At 45.2% G+C, this 26,250-nt stretch overlaps 1 pseudogene; it reads left to right on the top strand.

Annotated features, from left to right (window-relative positions):
• The window catches only part of LOC120320056, a 164,849-nt pseudogene extending 138,955 nt beyond the window's left edge, over nt 1-25,894 (top strand).
• Nucleotides 25,895-26,250: the final 356 nt, after the last annotated feature.

The following is a 26,250-nucleotide window of genomic DNA, read 5'->3' as shown; positions in this document are numbered from 1 at the left end:
TCCTTCCAGCTCTCTTCTCTTCTATTCTATTCTTTTCCAACATGGCTCTTCTGCTTGATGTCTTTCCTCAAGGCTTAAAGCAGCTCTTTTGATCTCTTCCTCCCCTTCTTTGTCCATGACTAAATCTGATGAAAATTTTGTGCAGTGTCTCCTCCAAGTTTGGTGCCTGCAAAAGGACCTGGTGTCATTCCACTGGATCATTAATGACATTATCGACAAATTAATAATACGGTTATTATCATAACATTAATGTATTACTACTACTATATTATAATCAGTAACCATTCTACATATAGAATAATGTTAGAAAAACTACAAATGAAATATTAATACAGATTATAGCTGCCATTCATTACATTCGTACAATTGTGTACCAAGTCCTGGATGCTAACAATTAGTTAGTTTCCTATTGAATTTTACTCATGCATTTCTCTCTAACACAAAATGATATTTTTATTTTCTGGAAGCTGTAAGGCCCTGCCTCAGCTGGATCTCTCCAGAAAGCAGAACTCTTGAAACTGGCATCATTTCAAAAAGAACTTTTATTGAGAGTCAGTGACAGTAATAGAAGGCAGCCAGAATCTGAAGTTCCTGGGTGAAATTGTTAGGCTAAACCCCATTGTTCCAAACCCCTCCCAACTGCCCAGTCCATAGGAGCCAATCCAGAGGTGCAAAGAGGTTGAGAGAACTCCAGATGGAAACTGTGGTAAGATGTTCCCAGGCATCTCTTCCTTGGTGAGGTGAGGCAGATGACCTCGGGCAGCGGAACCGAGTCAACAAAGCAAAGCTAAACACATCACAGGAGAGCTCCAAAGGTCCCCCCTCCCATCAGGGTGGCAGCATCCTGACAGGGATCTATAGGGACCTGAGAGAAGCTGGGACGTTTTAAAGGAGACCAAAATAACTTTGTCCAGGTGTTATTATGATTTTTGATTCACAAAATCATGATTTATCTACTTCCTTTATTAATGAAAATATAGAAGAAACAATGAGCAAGGTCTAATTGTTTTTCATAACTGTCCAATTTTATCAGTAATATTAATATTTATTTGAGTACAATTTTTGAGACAGTTTTCTCCACTTAATTATCTCATACCATCCAGTTCTCAATTAACTAGATCCCCACTGATCATACCATGAAGCATTTTGTTAATTCTTTGCTAAAAAGAAGTTATACTACCAGCACTCACGCAATCTGTTAAGGAAGTCTAATGATAGGTGTGAATGAGTTCAGAGGACCAGAGAAAGAGATGCAGGGAAGGGGCAGATAAGATGGTTGGGAGGGGGGCAATCCACAGCTGCGTAACTGGCAAAGAAAGAAACTCAGAAAAAGTCCTCCCTAAATTTTTTGACTGTCAAAAGAGATGGTGAAAGATTTGTGCTTTCACACTGCAAGATTTTGTTAATATAGACATACAATAAAGTAGAATTACTTCATCTGATCATTTTTCCTATCTCCTCTACCTGAATGAAGATTAGCTTTACAACTTTCTTCTTAACAAACCCTTGCTTTCTGGTAGTCAGCCTATTGTTTGCAAGGAGTTTATGAATATTCTAGTTATTTGTATATTTTGTTTACTTGATTGGTGACCTTTGCTAGATTGTTATATATGATGGACAATTTTTGTCAATTACATTTTGACAATATACATTTTATCAGTATACTACATGATTTAGAAATATTGCTGAATCTTTGTACTTTAATTTTGAAGATAATGGACAGAATTATAATCTGGATGCAGGGAAAAAAATTAAACCTGTGGCTTGTCCATGGTTAATATAATGAGGTCTCAAAAACAAAAACAAAAAAACAAGCTTCACATATCTCAGGAAACTTATAAAATATTTTTCTGCAGACTTGTTTAGGGTTTTATGTTTCCACAATAAATTGGACAATGTTCCTGAATCTTTAAACTTAGAAGGCTGGGGAGGGGGGGGGGAACAGAAATTCTGGCTCATCTGTAGTTATTGTCACTCTAGATATTCATGGAATGATAAACACAATTGTTTAATATTGTGTTAAATGATCTTGGTCTCCAAAAAAGGAACTCTTCTTCTGCCAAAGCTTGCAGACACTAGTATCTTTGTTTCTAAGTTCAGTTTCATCTATTAAAAAAGACTGCTCTCCTTAAATCCCATTTAAAATTCTTCAAAAAGAACTTGAACTTTCAGTGTACTTTGAAGGTATAATTTTTCTATGTTACTGCTGGAAATGGTATAGAATATCATCAAAGAAAATGAAGACTCCAGATTTGAGGCCTCATTTCAGATAATAAAGGGCATTTAGCCAGTTTTTTCTTTTTTTATCCCAGCATGATAGGAGACAGTTATAAGACTTTGCAGGTGTGCTTTCAAAACAAAGACAGTATCTTATGAGGGGAAATGCCAACATTATCAAGTAGAACTTATGATAGAAAGAGTTTTGCTTACATCCCTTAATTAGTGTTCATTCTTTTATGGTGTTTGGAAAGTTTTACAGAGAGAGGTGATACCAAAGGGAAGACGCAAGAATGAAAGAACAGCAATATTTGCAATATGACAGAGATTAAAAAGAAAGATACTCAAATTTCATAAATGTGGCCAAAGAGATAATTCTGCTTTCATTTGCAGTATTGGTAACACTTGTTCTCCCAACTCACAATATTTCCAGTTAAACAACCATAGAAGAAAGATTCAAATGTAAAAATTGATAAGAGATAAGAAACCAAAATTTCTGCTTTTAAATTCCTGGATGTTTCCATTCTAGTTCCATCAATTTCTAAAGAAGAAGGAATTGTACAATCTTTCCCTGATGGAAGTGTACTTGGATCAGAATGGAGCCATAGCAGCAGATCTGAGGATCTTTAGTAGGGTGATTCTCCCCAAGGAAGATCCCATCAACAAGCAAATGGGGACTTTTGAAAGACAAAGACTTAAAATCAATCAAGATGCTTTGTCACATTTAAAGTTGCTCAACAAGGTGGGGAAAATATTGATGTCTTTTCTCTTTTTTCCAAAGCCATTTCAAGTGGGTTAAACCCAGTCAAAAAAGTGGGTAACCTTCACTGAGAATTCAATGTGTGGAGTAAAACCTCTATAATTTTCTAGGCAGATAAGCATGCTTCAGTTCCATTGACCAAGGTTTCCCTTCTGATGCTGTCATGCTGAACCCTGTTGTAAGCTGATCCAAAATGAGATATGGGGTGATTATTGTTTAGGACACAAATCATTGCCATTTAGTGTCCTTTCAACAGTTTAGTACCACTATAAAACTGGTGAGACAGGGCCTCATATGCTGGAGATTTTGGTGTTAATAGCTTTAAGTTCACTAGTTTTTTGTCTTCAAATATCAAAGGTGAAGGCAATTCTGTTAACCAGTCCCTGAGTTCTGATTTGGACTGAATCCAGTGAAATGGAATCAAGACTGGATGGAGGTCCTGTTGTCCAATAGTTAAATAAGCTTCGTCTTGCCTTGACTGGAGTCAGGGGTCTCCCAAAATTGCAGGCTCATAGTCTGGGATGTTTTTAATCAGCTGAGAACATGCTTATAGCTGCCTCTCTTTAACCTGCACTGGAATAGTGGAATTTATGAAGGAGGTCCAAGGCTTCAGTTCACATGAAATAATAATGACTGATATGATGTGAGCTCATTTATGGATTGATTGATTAAATTTATTTGCTACCCATCTCACCATGATAATGACTTGAAAACTGAAGTATTGAACCATTGCTTTGGTGCAAAAAAAATCTTGATATCAGAAATAATAAGGGACAGTTTTGAGGGAAATATTACTTAGATTTGGGCATTGGGTTGTAAGAGTGCACTTCATCTGAAAATCCCTTGAATGCAACTGATTATCTTGATTGTTAGCTGCCTTCGGACACACTGAGAGGCTACAAATCAAACTAATAATAAATATGAGTCTGTATTTCCCTTTCAAATTGTGTCACCTAATTGCATTCTCTCAACAGAAAGGAACTTTTGTTGGATACATTGTGTTGAATATCCCTTTCCACACAGGTCTCACACTCATGACCCTGTGGTGCATGAAAAAATGCCTGACTCACCCTGATTGTGGAACACATTCTCATGACCTCACCTCCATCTCACCTCACTATAGTTCTAGTCAGCCAGTTTGAAAGGGAAGCAGCTTTGCAATGTTTTATGTACTCCAGAAGAAACTTTCCAGATCCTGCTGGTCAAAAGTTTCTTTCTTCCTCACAGTTTTATTCTAGTTTAATAAATCCAATGAAATGTAAAAATAATATATATTTTACAATAAAGTTCACTCTAAAATTTAGTATTTGTGGATATTTTAAAATCAAGCATTTACGAAGACTAAAGGAATGCATGTTAATTCCAATGCTTAAATCTTTTATCAATTTCATCCCTCCAGACTTTGTTAAGTAGAAAGCTACTTTATAAATCAGAAGAAAAAGAGAGGGACTGAATGAGGCATCTGCCTGCCATTGTATCTCCTGCAACCATTTGGAAGGGGTCAGAGATTCCATATTTGCCTATGTGAAGCCCAGAGACGTGGCTGATGTTCATGTCAACCTACATCTTACACGGATGGTGAATCCTAACATATTTTCTTTGGCATTTCTTCTTTTTCTGTTTAGTCTCTGCCTCAGTCTAAATGTGTGGAAAAATGCCATCCTGGATTTGTCAAGCAGTCTCGAGAAGGAGAGCCATTTTGCTGCTACGACTGCATTCCTTGTCCAGAGGGGACCATCTCCACTCAGGAAGGTGGGTGACGCCACAGGGAAACTTTGTTCAATATGCATGGTAAAGACACATGTAAATTTGATTTTTTAGTTCTCAATTTTAATGGTGTCCAATTTCTTCCCTAAATGGGATTTATTAGAAAAATATCTTGAAGAGTGAGGTAGAAAGAAGGATGTTGTGGATTGCATGGGAAATCTCTCTTTCATTTCCCAGTTTGGATTTTTCCATCCATATTTATCTTTCTTAGAAATATATGTAACTTGAGGAATTATTTTAGATCAATTGGTTTTGTTTACCTAAATCAACTTTATATTACAGGCTTATGGATGCATTGATCAATCATTCATTTAATCAGTTAATCTTTACTAAGATCATATATCCTTATAAGCTGCAATATCTAATTCGAAGGAACAATAGAGGGAGAGATGTTGGGTTAAAGGAACAGTGAAAACCAAACAGAGGATTCAGCATAAAATCATCAAGTAGATATTTCTTTTCCACCTTTTCTTATCTTTCCAATTTTTTTTCTTGTTAAATATTGTACTGAGAAAGGAATACTGCATAGTCGTGGTCCTGAAAGGAAAAAAAATTCTAACATGCAGTGTTGGGATTAAAATGAACAGAAAGAATGGGGAAACAGAGAACTAATTAAAAAACAATCTACTAAGTATCCTTTGATTCCAATGTTTAATTCATTCTCTTTATAATTGTTGCCAAACTGAGAGAATATGGAAACATATTGCTTCATTTTCTCATTTTTACAGGGTAAAAATACAGCTAACACACTCAGTTCCTGTTGTTGAATTCATTTATGAATTAATATTCCTTAAGATGTTTTTTCAAATTTATTTATCAAGTTTATATGGCTATTTCACACAAAGTGACTCTTGGTGGGATACAATACAACCAATAATAAAAATTAAAACAATGAGGTATAAATGCTAAGAAAGCGAGAGAGGAGTACATCAAGATGGTACTTACCATGCAACCAGCATACGGGCCCCTGTTACCAGGAGATCCCCAGGACCATTGAAAGAATCACGCTTGAAGAAACTTCTAGAAGGCCTAATAGTTAGGAGACACTCAATTTCAGGATAGTCAGTGGATTTTTTTTGTGAAGGGGGCTGTAGAACTTGTCCTGAAATAGTCAGTTTGGCAACCTATCTCAAGTGGTTCTCCATGGATCCAGCCATGTTAGACAAATTTATCCTCTGTCCAGTATTTTTGGAGCAGTGTATTGAGAGCATGATTGGTGGCTCAATCATCAGTAACTGCGTTTAAACATTTTGGGGATAAACATAATTCCATCATCTGTTTTTTTTAAAAAAATATGAAATAAAATATTAAATAAATAAGAAAACAAAAAACTCAAAGGGCAGACTCTATGCAGCACTAGGTCTTTTTCTGCCATCAGCTTTTTCTTTCTATCTTTTTATCCCATACTCATAGGGTTGCTCTTGAAAACCACCTGGAATTTATAAAATGGTCCAGAATGCAAAGGCATGCACAGTGTTGAGTTTCTGTGTGTTCTTCCATAGGACACCCCTACTGTGCAGGCTCCACAGAATCCAAGTTTCTTTCCAAATGCAATTAAATTCACCTTTCAAACCCTCCATGAGACAGAACCAGGGTACCTGCAGGGCTTCCACTCCTTGAGGATATCTGCTTGTCCCACCAGATATAATTGGCATGCAAACAATCTATTCCCTAAAAGATTCCCACCCTATGGATCATCAGAAGCCTTCCTTTTCTGCTGCAGTTCCTGCCCTATTTGACTTACTCCCCCTTGAAATTGAATAGGCCCCCCATCCTCTTAAACCTCTTGAGCCTTGCTTCTTCTGCCAACTAGTTGGAATAGGGTAAGGTCAGTGCAGGATAGGAATCTGGTGGATTACCTCAGAAAAGGGAGTTTTCAGCACCAGATAGCTCTTCTTTTAATTTTATGTTATTGTTGTTGTTGTTCTTTTTATAGTTGTGTGTACTGGGGATTTTTTTTTTCCTGTTGTAGTGTAAGTATTTTCCATTTACTGAGACTTTTCTGTCTCTCTGTATCACATCTTATCCAAAGTTTTTCTTGAAATTTGAAAACCTATAAAAGAAATATTACTTTCTTTTCTCAGATACCACAAAATGTACCAAGTGCCCAGATGATCAATATTCAACTGAGAAACGAGTCCAGTGTATCCCCAAAAGAATAATCTTCCTGTCCTATGAAGAACATCTCAGCATCATCCTCATCTCCTTTGCTCTACTCTTGTTCCTAATCACAGGCTTTGTTTTAATCATATTCATTAAATACCTTGAAACTCCTATTGTCAAAGCCAACAACCGGGACCTCTCCTTCATCCTCCTGGTCTCCCTTCTGCTTTGCTTCTTATCCTCCTTGTTCTTCATTGGCCGACCAAGGAAAGCCACCTGCCTTCTCCGACAAACAGTGTTCAGCATTGTCTTCTCAGTAGCCGTGTCATCTGTCTTGGCCAAAACGATCACAGTGGTGCTGGCATTCCTAGCCTCAAAACCAGGTAATAAAGTGAGAAGATGTTTGGGGAAGAGCTTGGCCAACTCCATCATCCTTTCTTGTTCTGCTGTCCAAATTCTCATCTGTGCCATGTGGTTGGTAGTTTCTCCCCCATTTCCTGACTCTGATCTGCACTCCCACCCTGAAGAGATTATCTTTCAGTGCAATGAAGGCTCTGTCACCATGTTTTATGTTGTTCTTGGCTACATGGGCTTCCTTGCTGCCATTTGCTTCACTGTGGCTTTCCTGGCCAGAAACCTTCCTGGAGCTTTCAATGAAGCCAAGCTGATCACCTTCAGCATGCTGGTCTTCTGCAGTGTCTGGGTTTCCTTCCTCCCCACCTACCTGAGCACTAAAGGAAAATACATAGTGGCTGTGCAGGTCTTCTCCATCTTGGCCTCCGGTGCTGGACTGTTGAAATGCATCTTCTTTCCCAAGTGCTACATTATCATTCTGAGACCAGATCTAAACACTAAGGAACATCTAATGACAAAAGCAGGGGAATGATTGTGAAATTGTTTCTTAGGCTGGTAACGTCTAATTATCCATTATTATTGGTTATAATTGGTTATAATAATCACAACTGCTATATCGTCTTCTCTGCTTTCAGGAATATTTGAAATCTTATATCGTGTTCTGCTTTCTCCATTTCTAAAACTGGCACAGCACCTTCCAGGTTTTGATTTGCTTGTTCTAATTTTTCATTTTCTTACATTAGTACTTCCATTTTTATGTCAATATCATCTGATTTATTTTCCATCTTCTGAATTCTTTGTTCATTTTTAACAGTCATTTGCTGATGGGCTTCAAATTGTGTCTTTACAGCCAACATTTGTTTGTTTAATTTATCAAAATTATTTTTGTCTCTTCATGGTTTCTCTGTATTGATTCTTGAATTAATTTTAATGTGGTTTGCATCTCAGTCTGAGCAGTGCTTATTTTCTCATGCTGCAACATTTTTTCAATAGATCCCTGGCTTGTTGGGCTAGATGTTCAGACAGAAGTTGCAGAGGAAGTTTATTTCATAAGTCTAGTGAGATTTGATGCACTCATTTTTCAAGCCAACTATCTTAGGCTAAAATCCAAACTGTGAAAAGAGCCAACTACTTTAGGCTAGATCCAAATTCTCAAGGAGAAAAACCAAGAGAAAAAAAGAGAAAAAAGAAAAAAAGCCAACTGTCTTAGGCTAAAATCCAACTATAAAATCGAGCCAACTACTTTAGGCTAAATCCAAATCCTCCAGTCAAATCACAAATATAAAACTCCCGCTGTCTCCAAATAATTCCTGTTTTAGTTATATCTAGAGTCAACAGATGTAATTGTAGAGAGTTTTTCCTCATGCATAGTCACATAAAGGCACTTTGTTTACACCAGGTGTTGTTTCAAGGTAAAACACTTTTCAAATTCTTTTATCATTTGGTATTACTGAAGGATCTCCTTTTACCACTAGATGTCCTCATACATTGTATTGTCTATATCCAGTTTTAAAAGATTATTACAAAGTTTTCTTTTAAAGTTCTTTGGAATTTATTTACCCTAGAAATTAAATCTAAAAAGATTTTCCATATCCTGTAGGTTAAGCAGTTTTTCTTTAAGATGATCTAAGTTACATTTTCAAGTATTCTTTTATATTCCTTAAATTCCTTCCCCCTCTTTTTTTTTATTAAAAAGTTTTATAAGTTTTACAAAAAAACAAAACAATACAAAAACAAAAAACAACATATACAAAGAAAAAACTAAACATTACACAACAAAACCCCCCTATCCCAGCCCCCACCCAAAGACCCCCCCTTCCCCCCCTGAGCTTCCCAGAGCAGAATATAGGCTTAATTAAAAAACAATTAAAAAATTATGTTTATAAAAAAAGAAAAATATAACATTAAGATATATATGTATATATATAAAAATAAAGATTATGAAAAGGCTATATGATATTTTTTTTATATCCAATTTAAATTGTATAAATTTTATCCACTTATCCCAAACAGCAAGAAATTTCTCTTGCGTTTTTTCCTTTAAAAAAGCCGAAATCTTTGCCATTTCCACCAAATAAGACACTTTAAGAAACCACTCTTGCAAGGTAGGCAAAGACTCCTTCTTCCAATATTGCCCTACTAACAGCCTTGCGGCTGTAATCAAATTTAACATCAATATAACCTCCTTTGTATCACAATCAGTAGCTATACCCAACAAAAATAATTGCGGAGTAAATTTTACCCTCCTTTTAAAAATTCTCTGGATATTCCACCATATCTTGAACCAAAATGCATTTATCTCTCTGCACGACCACCAAATATGATAATAAGTAGCATCCATACAGCCACATCTCCAACATTTAGGTTGTAAGTCAGGGTACATAAGAGACATTTTTTGTGGATCAAGGTGCCATCTATAAAACATTTTATAAAAATTCTCCCTTAAGTTCTGTGCTTGTGTAAATTTGACATTTCTCACCCAGATGGTTTCCCAGGTATCCAATGGAACTGGCTCACCAAAATTCTGGGCCCATCTGATCATACAATCTTTAATTAGTTCCGTTTCTGAATCCAATTCAACTAAAACCCCATAAATCCTCTTAATGTGGGTTTGTCTTTGATCCTTTACTTGCTTGATAAAATTTTCATCTTCTCTAAGAAAACCCACTTTACAATCCACCTTCCATCTATCTACTAGTTGCCTATATTGGAACCAAGAATAAATAATATTTTCTTGTGCTAACTCTTCCCGTGATTTAAACTGCCAGTTTTGTCCATCCCATCTAAGTAACTGTCTATAAGACACCATATCCATCTTAACCCCTCTTTTTATTCCTTCTATTGCATGCCAAGGTATAGCCCATAATGGTACTTTGAAATCACTTTTATAATATTTTCTCCAAATCCTAAGTAGAGAAATTCTTAAAATATGTGCTTTAAAGACCCAATCCATTTTTTTATTAAATATTAAATAGGCATGCCACCCAAAAAGTAAATCCCATCCCTCTAGATGTAGTATCTCAGGATTTGTCAAATTTACCCAATCACTAATTAGTGTTAGAACCACCGCATCATAGTATAATTTCAAATTCGGTACCTTGAGTCCACCCCTCTCACAGAAGTCTTGCATAATTTTAAACTTAACCCTTGGCTTTTTCCCTGCCCAAATGAATTTATTAAGGCCTTTCTGCCATTCACTTAAATTAATCTCATTCTTCAAAATCGGTAACATTTGAAACAAAAAGAGAAACTTGGGTAGAATATTCATTTTTATCACTGCAATTCTCCCCATGAGGGATAGTTGCAACTTCTCCCAATTCTTCAAGTCTTTCTGTACCCTAACCCACAACCTTTCATAGTTATTGTTAAATAGTTTTGCGTTAGAAAAAGATAACATCACCCCCAAATATTTTACCTTATTAACAATTTCAAAACCCGTCAAATTAACCAAAGTCTGCTTCTCCTGACTAAATTCCTTCCCCCTCTTGTAATTCCTTGCTGCTTTTAACTCTCTTCTCCCCTAGTCCTTCTGGGGTCTTTACTTCATAGATTTTTCCCAATCAGGGAATCTGAGTCCTTAAGGAAAAGGAATAAAAAACAGGCTCACCCAGTTTCAGCACGCTGTTAACAATCAGCTGTTTGGTGGAGCACAGCAGCTCCTCGCTTTTTTTTTCCAGCTGATGGTGACTTGGGCTGCCTGTGCTTACCAAGCAGCCTTTCTTACATCTTTTAGAAAGGTTTCTTCAGTCTGTCTGGACCGACCGTCTGGTCCAGATTCCTGAAGCTTCCCTCCTTCGTCGTTGCCCCTCCAGGGCAACTTTCTGACCCCCTGGGGTCGCCAGACCAAACAAAATCGGGCTAAGAAGCTGGAGCCCTGGTTTCTTCCACCTGTCTCATTATGGCATCAGATCAGAAGTTGGGGAGGAGCTTCCTGAGGGACCTCCTCCATCTTCCCAGGGTGATAAAAGGCAGGCAGAAGTTCAACTGGTCTAGCAACCTACCTAGCTCTCCGCAGTGAACTTTTCAGGGAAGGAGAGGAAATATGGGGACAAGGGAAGGGACCCCCAGGAACTCTCTGGGCTGGAGGAAAACCTATATCCATACTTTTCCTTTGGGGGGGGGATATGGGGAGGAAGTCACAATAAGGATATCCACACCAAAACTCCTGAGGTCCCCCAGACCTTCAACACCCACCTTCCCTGAGTACCCCAAACTGTTCTTCTCCCCCCATTTTCAGCCCTACTTGCTCCCTTTGGGTGATTTTTGAGGCCTCTTTCCTGTCCCCCTCCCAAATAGGCCCTCTGCAGCCCCCAAGACCATCTCAAAGGGAGGGGCTCCAGCCCCCTCCACTAAAGGGAGAGTTTGGAGGAGCAACTCAGGTGTCGATTGAGCATTTGGGAATTATGGGTGGGGGTTCCCCTTTCCCAAAGTCTCTCTTGGGGGCTCCCAGCCCCTTCCCACTCCTTTCCCTAAGAAGGAATCCAAGCTCAACTCTTCCCTCACCTTAAAAAAATAAAAACTTCAGAAGATTCAGAAGAAAAACTGAAACTGAAGAAACACTTTTCCCCCAAAGCGTCTTTTTCTTATACTTTTGGTGGCATTTCTGGATTCAGGTCTGAAAACGCCTCAGTTTCCCTCTTTCCGCTTTCGTTTTCCGTCTTCTTCCTCTTTCAGTGCAAGAAACTTTGGGACTCAGGCGCTAATTCGGGGTCTGCAAGGTCCCCCTCCCACCCAGCCACGGGGGGAGGGGCGAGAGAGAGCCCCGGCTGCCTCTTATCCCACCTCGGCTGTCTTCCCGCGACCCATTCCCCACCTCGGCTTCAACCAGGGAAGGGGGGCTCCCTCTTCGTCCTGCGGTGGGAAATGAGGCGAGGGAGGGAGCGGAGAACACGCGGAGATCGAGGCTCCTGCAGGCTCCCGCCTATCTTGTCCTCCACCCCTTTCCCCACTACTGGAGTCCCAGCCCCTTTCTCCCCCCCCTTCCCTCAGAAGCCCTGGCGGCCCCTCCCAGCCCCTCTCCTCCCTCGACGAGCCCCCTCCTTACCGGGGGTCTCCTTCCCCCCTTCGCTTCCGGGGATCCGGGCCAGCACCTCCACCAGCACCAGCATCAGGGGGAGCCCAGCGGAGCCCATGGACGCCGCCCCACAAGCGCCCCCAAAGAAGGGAGGAAGACGGAGGTGCTCCCAGACCCAGAAACGGAATCGGGGGGAGTCTGGATGGGGGGGGGAGGAAACATTTTCCTCGAACTTTATAATTGGGAGTGTCCATAAGAGCGGAAGGACCAATGGGATTTCTCCCTTCTTGAGCGTCATCGGTCTCCGGGCAGAGTCTCCTTTGATGTCACCCGATGGAGGAGATTGTTTTGCGCAGAGAAAGAAGCGGAGAAAGTGGGGAGGGGAATCCCTTCAGTCTTGGGGGGGCGCAGCTCAAGAGGGTATTTCACGACAGCCCCGGAGGGGAGGGTGGACCTTCCCTTTGCCCTCCCCCCCGGATCCTGTTGGGGGGGCTACAGTGGATGAAAAAAGGGGAGGAGCAGCCCCACAGCCAGCGAGGATTTGGAGGGGGGTCTCTTAGGCAGCTGACGGGGGAGTCCTTGGGCGCCATCACAGACACACACACACGCACACACACACAAAAACACACACAATCATGCAGGGTCCTGGGAAGCTTCTGCCTTTTGGGCCCTTCCTGGCAAAGGGGCTGCTGGAGGGGAGATTTTGCCCCTAGGAAGAAACCTGAAACTATAGAACTGAATCAGAAAGCGTAGATTGCAAATACATACTATACAATTAGGACAATCAATATTACAATATCAAAGTGTTGTTTTGTCAGTTTATGTTTGGGATAGAAAAAAAAGCACCTCGCTGCTCCGATTGTGAACGACAGTTATGTCCATATGGTTATCTCCCACTCTCCGCTTTAATTGTCCTTCGTAGTTCGTTTTGTGCGATCGCAATCGTGCGTACGTCTCCCATAAGAAAAACTGTTCCGGTGGTGCATCTCACCTTAACGACTTTTCTATGTCCTTGACGCTTCACTGTAACCATTCGTGCTCTCTATACATAAGTACTCGCTTCTCTAGCAATAGATGGACTAAGAAGGAAAGTGAGAGAGAACCGGGGAACATACTCGGCGTACACTAAAAAGAATATCAGACACAGTGAGGTAACAATAGACAAGGTGCTCCATGATCTACAGAGGTGGAAGGTCAGGGAGAGACATGAGTGGGTGTGATGCTATGATAACGACTACAGGAACACTACTCAATGGAATGATACACGAGTGTCAACAGATAGCTGGTGCAGTGATGTAGGAACACAAAGATAAGAGTAGAAGGAAGAGACAGAAGAGAGAGAATAAATGAAGATAAAGGAAGGAAGGTAATAGAAGGAAGGTACAGAATGAATTAATCTTGCAGTCGTAATGAATATATGAAAGGAAGTGAAGGAGGATGAATTAACAGGAAAAGGGAAGGGAATAAGTGGGAGGTATGAAGAAGAGATATAAAATAGGAAAGAAAAAAGAAAACATAATAAAATAACTGACAAAAATGAAGAGAGGAAATGGAAAAGAAAACACGGTACCTGACATAAATCACCAAAGGAGATGTTTAATGAATGTAAGAGAAAAGCCCCACCTCGGCCCCACAACATCGAAGGGATGGGTCTCTCTCTCTCTCGTCTCCGTCCTCCTTGGGGGGGGGTGTGGGTAGGGAGGTGCTCCCGCAGTCTCTCTTGCCCTGACCCCTTCCCAATCACGTCTGTGGTCCCACCCCCTTTCTTCCCTGCCCCCTCCCCACTTCAGGCAAATGAGGGTCCCTCCGATTTCCCTCAGCTCATCCCGCCCCAGCCCCTTTCTTTCCCCCTCCCCCCAGGATGTACTTGGGGTCCCTCCCAGCCTCTTGCCCCCCCCCCCCAGCCCCTTCTTTCCCCCCTTCCTTCCAGGATCCGCCCATCGCCTCCCCCCATAAAGCAGCAGGGAGACCCACAGAGCCCTTGTAAGAAGGGCGCCGCCCAGCCCCAGAGGCGTGAATGGAAGGGGTCTGGAGGGTGGGCTGGGGGAGCTTTTTCCTCGTACTTTCAGAGACTGGGATAGTGCCCATGAAGACGTGGGCGGAACCAATTGTGAATTCCCCCCTTCTGCAGCGTCATCGGTCTCTGTGCAGAGTCGTTGTGACCTTCACCCAACGTCAGACACAGCGATGACCATCCTGGTCTGTCAAGGAGGGCCCCCGTCCCCCTCTCCCCAGGGAGGCCGCGCCCTGCTCTGCTCCCTCCCCGTCCTGGCACATTTTTTGGGGGGGGAGATGGGCGGGGGGAGGAGTTCGTCTGGAGGGCAAGAAGCGAGGGTGATCATGCCCCAGTGAGGGGGCGCTTGGTGCGAATTGGGTCAGGAAAGCCTCGCGTGGCTTCTAAGGGCTCAAACTGGCTCCCGATCCTGAGAAGAGGCCCCTGACAAAAGCGCAGAGAACCTCACAGCTCCAGCGAGCTTCCCAGCCACGTACTAGAGGCTCTACCTGAGGGAGACAGGAATAGGGGGTCTCCCAGGGTGTCCCCTCCCTCTTGCAGGGCTTGGAGAGATTGAGGGGGGTTCCTGGCCCCTTCCTTCCCTGGGATCTGCTCCACCCTCTTCCTGAATCGTTTCCTGTGGTTCGTGTAAACTAACCCGGTTGGTCATATGAGGCAGGGGATATCCTCAATCGGGAGGTGGGCGGTGGAGGAGGAGGGTCTCTTCTTGAGAGGCAATATCAAATTGATGCGGAAAGTGGAAGGAAGGAAGGAGGGAGGGAGTGAGGGATGGGGAGGGGATGTGAGGCGGAACACCAGAGTTTTCTTACAATTTCACTTTTATTCTGTTTAGTGAAGTGGAATGGGATTCCGAGGGAGTAGAGATAGAGATAAGCTGCTGTGGTTCACATCAGCCGGAAGAGATTTGGGCTTCTGGACTGACAGGCAGGCCAGAGTCCCTGGGGTCAGTTTATAGGGAACGGAACCGAAATGGAAACGGAACAGACATAATAGGGAATTTGGAATGAAGCCTGATGGACGGAACCTCAGCCAGAATAAAATATGGACAGAACAGAACATATGAATGGAACAGAAAATGAATGGACAAACAGAACAGACATGGAATGGAGTGGTTTGTGATCTTCCTTGTCAAGGTACTTACTTGAAGTCTAAGTTCTACCACTGTCCACAGCATTTCGCTGGGTCTTGCTACTACCTTTATTAAAAACATCCAAACGCCTTAGCCAACATATCGAGTATTTTTGGCTTAAAATGCTCCTGATCAACATTACTCTACAAGGATGAAGGAACAATGAAAGCCACCAACCGCCCTGGTCCCAGCCCTTTATTTCCCTTGAGGCTTTTCGATCTTAGAATCCCACACACAAATCATCCATCTCCGAGAGACTCTGAATACGAGGCTACGGAAAAGAATAAAGCTTTATGGTTTGATCAAAGAAGAGCCCGATGTCTCAATCTCTTGTCACACGCACAGCGAGACAGAGGAGAAAAGGCACACACATTATCTTTTTTTTTTTTTAACTTTTATAGCTAAGGCACTTTCTCAGGCTAACAGGCTAAAAGATTCCTTTTTTCGTTTGAATACGTGTTTTCCTTATCTATCAGGTTAGCTCAGTTACAGCTTGTCACAGGCTACGCTTCGAATACACAACTGCTGGACAGCAGCCCAGAACTTTCTCCTTGGGCGGATACATTTGCAGCGGAAGAATGATACATTGCAAGCTATAGCCAATACATTTAAAGTTAGAAGAGAAGAGAGAAGAGAAGAGAAGAGAAGAGAAGAGAAGAGAAGAGAAGAGAAGAGAAGAGAAGAGAAGAGAAGAGAAGAGAAGAGACGGAGCCTTGTGGTGCCCCACTGCTTACTTCTCTCCTTGTGGATGTGGCGCCATTGGGGACTACTCGTTGAGTAGGCTTGTCAGCCACATACAGATCCATCTGGTGGTGATCTTGTTTATCCCACCTTTTCCTAGTTTAGCAAGGAACAGGTTGTGGTCTACTTTGTCAAAAGCCTTACTGAAATCTAGGCATGCGACGTCCACTGCGTTTCGCTGGTCTACTGATTCAGTCCCTTGATCCAAGAATGAGATGAGATTGGCCTGGCATGATCTGTTTTCCACACACCCGTGCTGGCTCCCGGTTATGACTTTGTTTGCTTCTAGTTGTTCGCAGATCTGTTTTTTGATTATCTTTTCTAGGATCTTCCCAGATATTGAGGTTAAACTGATTGGTCTGCAGTTTCCTGGGTCTGTTTTTTTTTTCCCCTTTCTTGAAGATGGGAACCACATCAGCCCTTTTCCAATCCTCGGTTCTTCCCCGGTGGTCCAGGATTTGTGGAGGATGGGGTTCTGATATAACATCTGGCATCGGCTGCCTGAGGAGTTTGGGAGTCTTTGTGTGTGTGTGTGTGTGTGTGTGTCCCCGCAGTTTTCCCCCACCACATGGTCCAGACCTGGGGGGGCTTCCTGCCCCCAAACTGAGCCGGGCGAGCCCAGGAGGAGCCCTCAAGCTCTGGCTCCACTTTGCTCTAGGCTCCCTCTGGGAACCGAAAGGGCATCTAGTCCTCCCCCCCAGACACACAGAGAAAAGGAGGCTCTGGTTGAGAATCACGGGGGGGGGGCGCAAAAGGAAGTCCGCCCTCCCCTCCGGAGCTGGCATGAAAAGGCAGCTCCCCCCCCCGACTGAAGGGATTGTTTCCCCCCCCCCCCCAACTTTTTCCGCTTCTGTCTCTGCGCCGAATTATCTCCTCTGTCGGGCGAAGTCAAGGGAGGCTCTGCCCGGAGACCGATGACGCTGAACAAGGGAGAAATCCCATTGGTCCTTCTGCTTTCCTGGGCCCTCCCAGTTCCGAAGTTCGAGGGAAACGCTTCCTCCTCCCCCCCAATCCAGACCCCCCGAATCCGCCTCTGGGGCTGGGAGCCTCCGCGTCTCCATCTCTTCTCTCTCTGGGGTGCTTGTGGGGCGGCGTCCATGGGCTCCGTGGGGCTCCCCCTGGTGCTGCTGCTGCTGGTGGGGGCGCTGGCCCGGATCCCCGGAAGCGAAGGGGGGAAGGAGACCCCCGGTAAGGAGGGGGCTCGTCGACGGAGGAGAGGGGCTCGAAGGGGCCGTCAGAGCCCCTGGGGTGGGGGGAAGAAAGGGGCTGGAACTCCAGAAGTGGGGTAAAGGGTCGAGGGCAAGAGAGACGGGAGACTACGGGAGCGTCGATCTCCGCGTGGTCTCCGCCCCTGCCTCGCCTCATTTTCCCATCCGAAGGACGGAGAGGGATCCCCCTCCCCTCTTCCCTTGTTGTGCCCGAGGTGGGGCGGGGGTCGCGGGAAGGCAGCCCAGGTGGGATAAGAGGCAGCTGGGCCCCTCTCTCGCCACTCCCCCCGTGGCTGGGTGGGAGGGGGACCTTGCGCACCCCGAATTAGCGCCTGACCCCCAAAGTTTCTTGCAGTGAAAGAGAAGGAGACGGAAAGCGAAAGTGAAAGAGGAAACTGAGGCATTTTCAGAGCTGAATCCAGAGAAGCCACCAAAAGTGTTTTTGCAATCTCAGTTTTTCTTCTGAATCTCCATTTTTTTAAGGGGAGGGAAGAGTTGACCTGGATTCCTTCTTGGGGGAGACTCTCAATTTGGGGAGGAGACCCAGAACCCCCCACCCCATATTCCCCATTACTGAATCGGGACCTGGAGGGGAGGGGGGAACTGAAGGAGAAGGATATTGGGGGGGGTCTGAATTGCTCCCCTAAATTGGCTACTCAAAACAATTTTTTGGTGAGGGGGGCTGGAGACCCTCCCTTTGAGATGGTCTTGGGGGGCTTCAGGGTGATAGAAAAGAGGGCTTAATCCCCAAATCATGTAAAGGCAGCCAGTAGGGGTGAAGTTGATGGGAAAGAAAATTTGGGGGTAACTAGGGAATTTGTGGGTTCTCTTCTCCCCAAGACCCCCAGACCCCGAAGCCATCTAGGTCAAACCTGAGCAGCCCCCCCTCAACAGAGCGGGGGGAGTGAAAGGACCCCCCCATCTCCTGCCTGCAATGGGGTCCTTTCAGCAGCCCCACCAAGGCTCCCCACCCCTTTGCCCCCCCAATTCAGGGGACCCTGAGGGCCCAGATAAACCCCTGGGGGTCCTCAAGGCCCCTCACAGAACCAGGGACCAGCTTGCAAAATGACCAAATGACTGCAAGGAATATCCGTCCTTCCATCCTCCACCTTCGGTCAGAACTGAAGAAGCTTCTGGGATGAGAAGCGAAACGTCTTCAAGGGAAAACCCAGGAAAGTCCAGCTGCCTTTTGGAAAAGCCCCTTTGGGCCAAGCGAGACCAGGGGGAGGGAGGGTCTCCGGAGAGCCCCCCCCTGCTTCCCCCCGCGGCTCCCGTCAGCCTTTCGGAAATCTCCGCAGACCCAGCCTGGACTCTTCATGGGGCACCTTAAGGGAGCTTAAAAGGGCATCTAGTCCACCCCTCCAGGCACATAGAGAAAGGGGGAGTGTGGTTCAGATTCATGGGAGGGGGCAAAAAAGGAAGTCCACAACCCCCCTTGGAGACCCCTCTAAAGCTGCAGCCCCCAAGACTGGAAATTTTGGGGGTCTGAGTTGCTCCTGCAAACTCCCCCTTTAGTGAAGGAGGCTGGAGCCCCTCCCTCTGAGGTGGTCTTGGGGGGCTGCAGGAGGGAGGGGGACAGAAAAGAGGCCTCGAAAAGCACCCAAAGGCAGCTTGTGGGGCTGGAGATGGGGGGAGGGTGGAAAAGGGAAGGTGGGGCTTGAAGGGGGGAGGGCCCAGGAGCATGGGTGTGGGTATCCTTATTGTGACCCCCCCTTCCCTTCTGCTCCCAAAAGGAAGAGGGAGAGAGAAGCTTGGATATTATTTCCCCTCCAGCCCAGAGGGGGGGTCTCTTCCCTCCCCCATATTTCCTGCCGCTTTGGGGGGGGGGATCCAGCGTTCCCTGCAGACAGACAGAGGCCTGGACCAGTTGAACTTCTGCCTGCCTTTTTCCATCCTGGGGAGATGGAGGGGGGGGTCCCTCTTTCCCCCTCCCTCATTTTCCTCCCCCCTCCAGACCCCCACGAAGGGGGAATCCGGCTGGCACTGACGGTTCCCCATCCCTCCTCCAGGGGGCGCCTTCCGGCAGTCCCTCGCGGCAGGTCTCCCGTCACTCTGCCTTCCCGTCGCTCCGCCCCTCCCCTAGGAGACGCTGGGAACCATGGGCCCTGGAGTCCCTCCTGAGGGCTCTCTTCTTTCTGCTCCACCCCCCCCCCCAGCCCATTTCCTGCTCCAGCGGAAGAGCGAGTGCCATTTCCTCAACGGGACGCAGCGGGTGCAGTTTCTGGACAGGAATTCGACGACCGGCAGAAGATCGACTACTTCGACAGCGACCTCGGGAAATTCGTGGCCGTCACTCCGTTGGCGCAGCCCGATGTGGACCAGTGGAACAGCGATAAGCGCCTCCTGCAGTACCTGAAGGCCGCCGTGGATTCCTTTTGCCGATACAACTACGAGGTTTTCCAGAGCGATTCCGTGGTTGGCCGGAGAAGTGAGTGGGGGAGGGGGAGTTCCATGGGGGGGGGAATGCAGGGACCCCCCCACTTTCACTTTCATTTCTTCGGACTCTCCCGGAGAAAGATTTGCCCCTGATGTGTTCTCTGCTCTCCGATCTACGAAATTTACTCATTGGTATTTATTGCTATTTATTGATACTCCTAAATCGCCCCCCTCCCTCAAAAAGGGGATCTGGATGGTGCACAATATAACATCACCCCAAAATAAAAATGTATAACAAATAAGCTTTAAAATTAAATTACAGTTAAAAAGTTTGCAATTCCATAAGGATGACAAAGAAACATGCCAAAGGGAAGAAATAGATTCCTCTCCTTCCTATCATCTTCCTCCTCTTCCCAGGGTCCAAAGTTTCCCCTGCCCAGAAAAACTTCTTTCCAGAAAATTATACCAAATATTATATTTTTCGGGGGGGGGGGGAGGAATCCGGCAAGGTCTCTCTTTTGCCCAGTATATAGATATATTTCAATAATAATCTACACTATATGCTATATAATATTTCAATATAATATTTTTATTAAATAATATTTATTGATTTACTTATCAACTTTTAAAACCTTCTCTGTCTCTGTCTCTCTCTCTCCCACAGAGGGACTTTACATGGCGTACACATAAAATATAAAGTCACCAAAATAATCTATAGAATTTAATATTTAAAAGGAGGAATGATTAAAATCCAGTGATAAACATTCATGAAAAGGGGGGGGGCTTCAGGAGGCTGACTGGCCGCATGGCTGCCTCCTCCTCTCTGCCCCCCCCCAGCAAAGCCCCAGAGCCCCCTTTTCCCCCCTTTCCGGGAGGCCAGGAGTGGGGGAGGGGCTCCCTTCACCTCTGGGGCCTTTGGGATTTTAGGATAAAAAGTGAACTTCCAAAGGTCTGGAAAAGGGAATCAGGGAAGGCTCTTTCGTCTGCTGGGCCCTGTCCCTCTTTTAGTTCTTATTATCCTTTATTCAGAGTCATTTGTTCATCCAATGTTGGGGGTCTGGGAGAAAAGCCCCCCCTGAAACCCCCTTTTTGGTCAGAGACTCAGCTTCATCTGCAGCCGAATCGCTTCCCTCTTCGTATCTGGGAAGGTTCCTCATTTGGGGGAAAAGATTCAAAAAAACCCCACAAAGATTAAAACTGAATTTCAGGCATTCGTTCAGCCCTGAAGCCTCCGATTGTTTAGTTCCCTGTTCCAGATTCCTGGCAAATTGCCTACATTTGTTGTTCTAGTTTTATTTGTTTATATTATTATTATTTATTTCTATCAACTGATAAGGTTTCATGATGCAAAACAAGTGTTTCATCTGCGGTTGTTGCCATTTGTTGTTGCCAGGGTCTCCCAAAATAATATGCTACCAAAGAATTAAATAAGATCTTTCTTCCACAAGAGAAAAAGCGCCAGATCCCAAGAGAAAAAGGCATTTTATGGGGAGATGCTGGGCATCTGCTCCTTCCGGAAATTATGGAATATTTAAGGGGAACCGACACAGATTTTGTTCTCCGCATATTCAGTCTGGAATTTATTTTTACTCCTAAATTCTTCCCTGCAAACCTAGGAGGATAATTAACTGTTCATAAAAAAATCCCGACCAGATCCCAGGATTCAATTACAAATAACCAAACCTTTAAAAATTGCAGGTTCTTAAACTTTATATAATGAGGTGTTCATCAGAGAATCCCTCAACGGAGAGAAACCGTTGCTAGCAAAAGTTCTCTGATCTGGAGTGGATCTAAGAAGGACCCTCTTGGGGGGGGGGTGACTCAGCCCCCCCCCATTAATCCACCCAAGAGTTGTGCCATTTGCTGAAGGAGGAGATCAAGAGGGATCTCTTCTGTGGTCCTGGGATCTGCCTGATGTCCTCAGCCACCAACTGCCCCCACCTTCCCTTTCCCCAAGATCCCCCCCCCCAGATCCTTTCCCCCCTCCCTGTCCGGAATGGAGCAATTCACTGCAGGACAATTCAACAATTTTATTTAATTATTTAAAATAATTTTAAAAATGTTTTTTAAATTTTTGTCCTTCACATTTCATTTCTTTCCTCCCTCTGCCTCCTTCCTTTCCTGATTCTCTTTCTCCATTTCTTCCATATTGTGTAACTTTTGTGCTGCGTTGAGTTGGCTGAGTTGGCCTAGACCCCTCCCTGCCCCCCATCCCAGGCAGGAGGGTGGGACCCCTCCCCACCTCCCTCCCCAGGGAAATGGGGCTGGGAGGGGGGCCGGAAGCTGCAGGGAGAGGTTGGGGGGGGGAACCTGGGCAGGAAAGAACCAAAGGTTCAAATACAGATTAGGCAAAATCTGGCTCAAAATCAGGGGGTCCTCATGGGGAGCCTCACACTGGAGGTAGTTGTTGAATTCAGAGGCAATCCCCCCTCCCCCCACACACTTCCTGTTCCTCCCCATCTTTTAAGTATAATTTTATCTTGACTGGGAATTCCATTTTGATTGCTACAGAAATATTTATCTGTTAGGATTTTAATGTTCTAATGCTGTAAGCAAGGGCTTTTCAACCTTTTCACTGACTGTACCACTTTTAGGATATATGGCAATATTCGAGTACCACCTAGCAAGATGTCAAACACTTGATGAACAACAACAAAAAAAAAACTGTTTAAAGTTGCAATTCCACTGAAATGATTTATGATCATTTTTCACACTTACAACCCCTGATGGTCACAGTGTCCCAGGGTCATGTGATCCCCTTCTGCAAACTTTTGACAAGCAAAGTCATTGGCAGGTGGCCAAGTGCTAAGGCAGGACTTCCTTCCCTCCCTCCCTCCTTCCCTGCCTCCCTCTTTCTCATTCCCATCTCCTTCTGAAGGAAGAATTTGAAACACCCCCCCCCCCCATTTCCCTTCTTCCATATATTCACTGAACAAGGAAAAGCCTCCAGAGACAGAAAAGACATGCCATTGAGGGAACTAGCATAAAAAGGCGCATTCCCCTTTAAGAATTAGCTACTGGCTAGAAAGGAAAGTTAAGGAGTGCAGTCGGCACTTAAGGAAGAAAAAAAAATGTAGTAAGTGTTGGCTGCTGGCTAAGGAAGCTTCCCCAAAGGGCTCCATTCATAAGTAAAGGACTGCTACAGGCAAAATCCATTCAGGAGAAAAATATTTCAAAATCCCTTGCAGCAAAACTTACAGCTAACAATAGCAGAGCAATAGAAGCTAACAAGAGACATCAGCCATCAGCCAAAAAGAAATTGCCAAACACTCCTTAAGAACACAAAGCCCTCATGGCACAAATCCCAGAACTTCAAAGTCACAAAAGCACAAAAGAATCCTTCCACTATCCATCTCCCTCCCTGTCTCAACTCCAGTCGGTGCTGCCTTTCTTCATTGCTGCCTTTTTTCATTGCTGGCTTTCTTCATTGCTGCCTTTTTTCATTGCTACCTTTCTTCATTGCTGCCTTTCTTCATTCCTCATGGAGAGCAACCCCTCCTCCCTATGTTACTTGCCTCTTGGTTGCTGCCAGCACAGGTGGCTGCCACAGAAGCTGTAGATCCACTTGTGGCCAGCCTGCTTGATCTCCTCTCCTCTCCCCCCACCCTCCTCCTTCTTTCCATTCTGTGCAGCTACAGCTGACTCCTCCTCCTCCCAAGGCTGCTTCTTTTTCTCTCTCTCCTTCTCCCGACCCAAACTGCCTCCTTTTATAGCCTCTCCTGTCTCCGCACCCTCCTCCTCCTTTCTCATGGGAGAGGGGGTGAGCTGGAAGTGAGCCTGGGGCCTTTGCCTCGCCCCAGCCACTCTGCAGCTCCAGAGGACTCTCTCACAGTAAGTCCTTACCTGCGCTGGCTTGTTCCCTCCCCCACTACACTTGGCTGGGCAGGGCAGCATACCATCTGTCATGTGCTCATGTACCACAGGGAGTACACATACCACCAGTTGAAAAACCCTGCTGTAAGCTGCCTAGAGTCATTTTATCATGAGATGGTGGCAAACAAATTTAATAAATAAATAAATGTTCCGGTATTCTACCTATTTTTTAAAAAATGTGGTTTTCTTTTGAATGGGATCCCTGCAATTCTCCAAAACATGCTGTGTGTCTTCTCGTCTTCTGGGTCTCTTTCCATCTCCCACACATCTGGCAGGAAATTCCTTCCATTTTGGGGCGTTTCCAGTATTTATTTCTGTTGGACTTGTGCAATTTGATGATGGAAACTGATCCCAACCAGGAACGATTTATGTTTTTCCATCTTTCAGGATCCTGTTTAATTTCTTGCTGCAATTTGCTTTGGAAATGACTTAAAACAAATACTATTTTCAGGACTGAAAAGGGCTCTTGGCCTGAACTAACCAACTTGGTCTCCTGTTCTGGCCCCTCCTCTGTCCCCCCCCCATGTCCCTTCTCCCCCTCCTCCCCTCCAGCCAAGCCCACCGTCTCCATCTCCCCCACCAAGCTGCACCCCACTTCCCCTAACACCATCCTCCTCTGCATCGTGAGGGGCTTCTACCCTGTGGAGATTGAGGTTCGGTGGCTGAAGAATGGGCAGCCAGAGAAGGAGGGCGTGGCCTTCGGGGAGGAGCTCCAGAACGGAGACTGGACCTACCAGCTCCAGGTGATGCTGGAGACCCAGCCCGAGCGGGGGGACGTCTACACCTGCCAGGTGGAGCATGCCAGCCTGGAGGCCCCCATCACCGTCCAGTGGGGTGAGCCCCTCCCCTCCCTCCCCCACTGGGGACCCCCTCCTATCCTGAGAAGGGGCAGAGACCCTCCCTGTGGGGAGAGCTGGGATGGACCCTCCTGGGGAGGGGAAGCTGGTCTTGATGTTCCTACTCAGTGAAGCTCCTTCTCCTTCCCCAGAGCCCCGATCCTCCAACTCGGCCAGGAGCAAACTCTGGACGGGGATTGTGGCAGCCGTGATCGGGGTGATCTTCTTTGCCATGGGGCTCTCCCTCCACCTGAAGAGCAAGAAAGGTGAGTCTGGGGGCTGGATAAGAGATTGTGGGGGAGGGGACCATCCAGGGGAGGCCTCTCAGCAAGCTTAGCAGATGGCAAGGAGGCCCTCTTGGAAATTTGCTTGGGAAATTATGTTCTTTGAGGGTCTACTGTATAAGTGATCATCCTGCAACCTATTATGGGCTATCGATAGGGAGCCCCCCCCCTGAGTCCTCCATCCCACGAAGGGTCCTGATTGGGTCTTTTTCTCATTCCAGCAATTCCCATCCAGCCTCCTGCAGGTGAGTTTCTCATCAAGTTATAGATGTTTCTTTAATATTCATTAATTGATCCTTTAAAAGAAAAATGTGCCCGAACAAAACCTCCTAGCTGTGGATAACACAAATTTTTGAAATTTTGGGCAGCTTTTCATTACAGAGACCTGAAAACAGTGCAATGAAAAACAAGCACAAACACATAAACACTAAAATCTGGCCCAGGAAGTTTCCAGGTTTTGGGTAATTGCAAAAGAGAAGGGAAGTCTCCTTGTGACACTTCACACAATTTCTGGCAAAGTGACACCCAGCTTTGCTACCACTCCCCATCCTGGCCCCATCTTCTTTGTTAATATGAAATGTCTGGGGGGAGGGAGACCTCCTTTCTTGATTAACCCCCCCGTTAAGTCAATTGGGAAAAATTCCACAAGCCTCTGGAGATGAATTCCTGGTCCTTTGCATCCTTTTCCTCTTTGAAAAAAAGGGGGGGAACACTATCTCATTTTGTTCCCACCCATCAACCACCCCCCTGCAATGTGGGCCTGTCTGGGGGAGGGTGGCTGAAAGAGAGGAATAATAAGCTATTTACACTGGTTTCACTTTATTTTCTAACTTTCTCCCCATCTCTTTTTTTCTACAGCACTCATGAATTAATCCTGCCGTCCTTCCTGCTTCCTGGTGGGAAAGGAAGGGGCTTTTTTCCATTAGCTGATGAATTTCTGTCTCTCTTTTGCAACCTCTGAAAAATGGAGGGTCAAGATTTTAGATTGGGGGGAGGAGGAGAATGGGAGCCCGGAGCTTTTCCTGCTGAGACCCCTCTGGCTTTCCTTTGAAGGCCTCTCTTTCTTGTGAGGGAGTGGTGGAGACCATCTAGACTGACCCCTGGGACTTTGGACTTGCTTGTCAGTCCAGACACCCAAATCTCTCCCGGCTTTAAATCCACAGCAGCTTCATCTTCATTACTCTTCATCCGAATCCCTTCCCTTCACTTTGCTATAAAAGAATAAACATTGTAGGAAAAATCCTGGAATTCCTCCTTCCTCTTCCTCCTCCTCTTTCCTCCCTCTTCCCCGCAGGAGGGTTGTTGCTTCTCCCCTTCCCCTCCCCAGATTGACACCTCCCCTGCCTCTGGATCAACCATCCCAGCTACTTCAGGTCCAAAGTTAAAACTGGTTTGGGAGGAGGGTGGGAAGATCCAGGGAGGGGAAGGGGCAGGACTTTCTTTTTTCTTGGGGACCCCCTTGCTCTGCTTCCCCTCAACCCTACTTTTGAGGACCAAGATGCCAGGAAGCATGGTCCCCTTCAAGCACTTGTGGGGAGCCATTGGGGGACACCCAAGACTCCCCCTACACTCAC

Source organism: Crotalus tigris, unplaced genomic scaffold (assembly GCF_016545835.1).
Source record: "Crotalus tigris isolate CLP2741 ecotype Arizona unplaced genomic scaffold, ASM1654583v1 scf7180000021153.787222678:297777, whole genome shotgun sequence".
Classification (NCBI taxonomy): domain Eukaryota; kingdom Metazoa; phylum Chordata; class Lepidosauria; order Squamata; family Viperidae; genus Crotalus; species Crotalus tigris.
Note: the sequence above shows the minus strand (reverse complement) of the source record. Positions and strands in the feature narration are given on the sequence as shown.